The sequence below is a fragment of the Nannospalax galili genome, unplaced genomic scaffold, assembly GCF_000622305.1.
Source record: "Nannospalax galili isolate Female #2095 unplaced genomic scaffold, S.galili_v1.0 scaffold476, whole genome shotgun sequence".
Lineage (NCBI taxonomy): Eukaryota > Metazoa > Chordata > Mammalia > Rodentia > Spalacidae > Nannospalax > Nannospalax galili.
In genome coordinates this window covers 1,375,409-1,380,923 of record NW_008338274.1, presented here as the reverse complement: position 1 = coordinate 1,380,923, position 5,515 = coordinate 1,375,409, and positions in this window count along the sequence as shown.

Here is a 5,515-nt window from a genome sequence, read left to right as displayed (position 1 = left end):
TGAAGAAAGTGGATTTAAAGGTGGGGAGGGTGGTGTGAGGTGTTAGTACATTAGTGATAATGGCAGACAGACCTTAGGCATAAATTAGAGTTCCTGGGAGATTGTGTGGAGGAAGATCTGAAGGTGGCTAGAGGGAGGACTACAGTCCTGACAGGAAGAGAACCCATAAGATGATCAAGAAAAATGACAGGATGGTGGAACAGGGACATGTTTAAAAAATATAAACCAGGTAAGAAGAGCCCATAAGAGCTACTTCAGGACTTCTGGGTAAGCTAGCTGACTAGAAACTATCATCTTAATACTCAAATATTGCATCACTCTTCACATCCTTCTGGTTCAAGCTGTTTTGAAAGAGGGTAGATTTTTCCCTCTAAAAATTTCTCATGATCATAGAGCTGCCTCTGTTCCAATACCCATGATTTTGGTACAAGTCGTATTTGTGTCTTTCATGGAATCTTGCCATGGCCTTCCCTCCTAGCTTCTCCTTCAGTCCATTCTTAATGGTCTCTATGACCACCTTCTTTCTTGGGGAAGAACTCCTAATACTCTCCCACTTATCTGAGGACAAGTCTCTGTCCTGGTCTAGCCTTTCTTCTATCTCCACTCTAGGTCACCCCCCCCACCATGAGCTCTAGCAGGATAGTCAGTGCACAGCTGTTAGTCCCTTTAGCATGCCTTGCTCCTTGTCATGTCTGAGCTGGTTTTTCACCCTCCTCTTCCGTCCACTTGGTAACCCCCCCCAAATCAAAAGGATTTCTTCTTATTATCTTGTATTGTTAATGATTCTTTGGGAAACTCCACAATCTGACTTAGGTAAATCATCTATCTTTGAACTGCACAGATAACAGAACAAATACTAATGTGAAATCATGAGTTTATCACAATTGCAGTGAAATTTATGCCCCCCAAAGTGTGTCTTTACCAAGCCTTGTTTCAACACAGAGCTCAGTCTTCTTTCTCATGTAAACCCAATTTTTATAATCTTTGAAAGAATTAAAGTGAAATATGAAAAGAAATATATCACCCATAGGAAGATGTCTAAATGAATAAATCCTTAAAGTTAATTTTTAAAAATTACAACCTGGGGACTGGAGAGATGGCTCAGCAGTTAAGAACATGTGCTGTTCTTCCAGAGGACCAGAATTCCATTCCCAGTACCCACATAGCAGCTAACTGTGGTCTCTAACTCCAGTTCTAGGGGATCCAATACCCTCTTCTGGCCTCTTCAGGGTATTGCATGCACATGGTGAACTTAAATACATGCAGGCAAAACACTCATACACATAAAATAAAAATAATAAAATATAAAAATAAATAAAAATTAAAAGTACAGCCCTTTGAAAGGTTTACCAGTTTATATTACAGGTCATAGAATCACTTTTTATAGCCAAAAGTAACAGCTAAAGAACAAAGCATTCTCTATAAAACACCCCAGAAATACAGTGTTCACTATTATTATTTCCTGGGTACCTACATACCTAACTCAAGTTGGAGTCATGTTTCAAACCTTTCATGTCCCAATTTGCTCCACTTCTAGTATGTCTGAGATAACACTGTGGTGCTAACGCATCTTTGTACATTTATGAATCATTACTCTTTCAGCAAATAACCACCACATTATATTTCTAACTGTCCTTAAGTCCTCCTAAAAAAACATTGCAAAAGGGAAACTGAGACATGGATATTTGCTCATGTGGAGGATCAAGTCACCTGTCATGGGTGGAGGCAGGGGTGGAGGGGAAGTGGGCTGCCCCTTACTTCTCTGGACACGTTGTACATTTTTGTTTGTTTTGTTTGATTCTCTTGCAGTTTGCACATTTTTTTGTTGTTGTGAGTGACTCTCTTTCTGGTCTAGAAGTTTGTATTTGAACAGAAAATGTGATCTGATGTGATGTGATTTAAACATTTGAAGTCCAATTCTAGCTTCTATACAAAAGATACAATGAGCCTGAGGGTGGGGGCAGGAGTGAAGGCAGAAACTAGTAAGGTAGCTACTGCAACAGCCCAGACAGGAATGATGAAGGAAGAACTTGCTCCAATAATCACAAGAGGACTCTGAGAACAGTTTGCCACTACAGAATATAACACAGAATCTCATAAATTCTTGCGATTTTTAAATAATTTATTTTTATTTTATGTGTATGAGTGTATTGCCTGCATGTAGGTAAGTGCACCCGTGTCATGCAATGCCTTGCAGAGGACAGAAGAGGCCGTTGGATCCCCTGGAACTGGAGTTAATGGACAGTTGATAGCTGCCATGTGGGTGCTGGGATGTGAACCCCGATCTTCTGTAAAAACAAGTGTTCTTAACCGCTGAGCCATCTCTCCAGCCTTTCTCTTATGATCTTAAACCTTTACTATAGTTGATTTATTTTATTTTTTATTGTGGGCAAAGTAGATTGGAATTCATTCTTACGTAAGCACACATAAAATGCTTACCACAGTGAATTCTTTTCATGTTTTTAATAATCATAGTCCACTATGAACAGTCATTTTAACATTAAACATATCCTTGTGGGATTCATTGGTGACAATGTATTTTATGTTTTTTCTGTGTTTCTGCTCTGTAAAATGACATGCGTTCATCAACTGGCTTGAAGTCTTATCAATTCATTTTTACACAGATCCTACAATGCATTTCTTAGGTCCTCTTCTTTCTCTTCCTTCCCTGAGCAGTTTAGTCACTGGCCCCACTGCAGTGGGTGTCTGTGGAGTGTCTCCTGGGAGCTTTGTACTAGATGTGTCCACTGTGTCAAGAAAGGTGACTACACCTGTAGCTTGGACAGGTGCAGAGGGTGTTGCTGCAGTGGTTATATCAACAATGGTAACAGTATGTTTATAACAGAGCTGAAAATTTGCTATTGCTTAGTGATGTCATAGTGCAGTGCATTACTCCTCTTTGTGATGATGGTGTCTGTCATACATAAGTAAAACACATGCACTTATGGATAGATAGTACATAAAATAATTTATAACCATGCTACTGGTTCATGTATTTGCTATATATTTTTCTGTCTTTAAGACAGGATCTCACTATTTGCTCAGACTGGCCTTGAACTCATCACCCTCTCACCTCAAGCTCTTGAGTAGCTGGTATTCCATACCTGGTCCACCATGCTTGGCTTTGTTGTGTGTTTGGCCTATGGTATAATTTTTTGTCACTATTTTACAGTATATTCCTTTTTGTTTTGAGTATATTCCTTTTACTTAGAAAAGTTTACTGATAGGTTGGTGGCAGCCTTATCCATCTCAAGTTTACCGTGTCTTTTTAAAAGGATTTATTTTTACTATTTTAAGTTACGTGTCTGTGTATGTGAGTGCACGTGCCCACAGGGGCCAGAGGCATCAGATCCCTCTGGAACAGGAGTTACAGGTAGTTGTGACGTTGCCTGATGTGGGTGCTGGGAATTGAACTCATCCTCTGGAAGAGCAGCATTAACCACTGAGCCATCTCTCCAGTCACTTACCATGTCTTTGCATGTCTGTAATCCAATGATGAATGTGATGGTTAATCTTGGATGTCAACTTTACACACCTGGGAGGGAATGAGCCTCAGTTAAGAATTGCCTCTATCAGACTAGCCTGGTGGCATGTCTGCGGGATATTTTCTTGACTGCTAGTTGATGTAGGAAGGCCAAACTCACCGTGGGTGGTACCATCCCTAGGCAGGTGGGCCTGGGCTATATTAAAAGGTAGCTGAACATGAACGTGGAGGCAATCCAGGAAGCCGCATTCCTCTATGGTCTCCACTTCAGTTCCTGCTTCCAGATTCCTCCTGCTGTGAGCTCTTGCCCTGGCTTCCCTCAATGATGGGCTATATAACCTATAATCCAAATAAACCCCTTTCCTCCTGAACTTGCTTTTGGTCAGTGTTTTATCACAGCACAGAAAAGTAAACTAGAACATGACCTAGCCCACACGGGGTTGTGTGCTGTACACTGTGATGTTCGCACAGCAATGAAATCAACTCATGATCCATTGCTCAGAATGTGGCACATGATTAAGCAACATAAGACTGTAAATGTTTGGGTCTGACACGGTTTCATGTTGGGAACTTATATCTGAAAGGTGAAAAAAAAATCTTTGGACTATTGTGATTTTTATGTAAATCTGAGATGGTTTCAAAATAAAATAATTTTACAAAAAATCTTCAATAAACATGCTTTTTCAACTTATTGTGGCACAAATGAATCATGACAAACCACAGTCATAGTTTTTACAGCACAAGCTTATATTTCTTATCTCAATTTTAAGAGACAATATACTTTTTGCTCCTGTGGTCATTCCCTGTTTTATTTAAAGTGAAACAATGGTATTTATGAAAAGATTCAAGCTTTCAGTGTTGACTTTTTGGAAATGAAAACACTTGAGATTTGATTATATATAATGTGCTAAATCTTAAGGGAACATATAACAAAAGATATACATTTTTAAAACCTGACAAGTAGCTTGTAGAAATACGACATCGGTAATTCTTTTTTCAAAAACTTGCAGTTTTGAGCCAGGCATGGTGGTTCACGTCTTTAATCCCTGCACTCAGAAGTCTGAGGTAGGAAAATAGTGAGATCCAGGCCAGCTGACTTAAATAGTGAGGCTGTCCCTAAATAAGAAATTACAATTTTGTTAGAAACATACTCTTATTAAATATCTTATTAAATTCTTTTGAGGGGCTTTAAATAGGTGCAGTTCTTAACTTTCCTCAGACTGTGGCTCAGATACTATGAAGGGGCAGTGATTAGCAAACAAAAGAAAACAGAAGCTTGGAGACTGTTTCACAGGTCTCTTTTCCTTGTCTGGGGTGTGTCTCTCCTGTTCTACAGTTCTATGTACGGTGAGGCCATTTCAGTCGCTACTAAGACGCCCCAGTGAATTGTCGGAGATACACAGTCAGTCATTCAAACATATTTATTTTTATTAGCTACCTACTTAGCTAGAAAAGCAGCCCTAAGCCTGGTTGATTTCTAAATCAGAAAAAAAAATTAACCCCTCTGCATTTAAGGAATTCTACAGCAGATGTGAATGAAACAAGAAATTCAGGGGTGGCATTTTCAGATGTGTTTCATTTCCTGAAACTTAAGTTTGTTCATTTTCAAATATTTATATAGCTGGTATTCTGTGCCAAGCACTGTCTTAAGTACATTTAAAAGATTAATTAATCTACTTTTCAGGCAATTTCATGAATCATTTTTCTTATTTTATAGATAAGAAAACTAAGATACAAAAGTGTAACACACCTGAAGATACAGCTGGGAAAGAGAGGCTGCATTTGGGACAGACCATCTATCTCACCATATGGCTCAAGAGCCCCACCCTCAATCTCAATCTCTCTCTCTCTCTCTCTCTCTCTCCTTGAGTCAGAAGTGTCCTACATGGTCACCTATATAAAATACAGATATAAATGCTTGAGAAACTTCAAGAATCAATTAAATTAGCTGGGCAACACCTTTAGTCCCAGCACTCAGGAGGCAGAAACAGGCAGATCTCTGTGAGTTCAAGGACAGCCTGATCTACATTG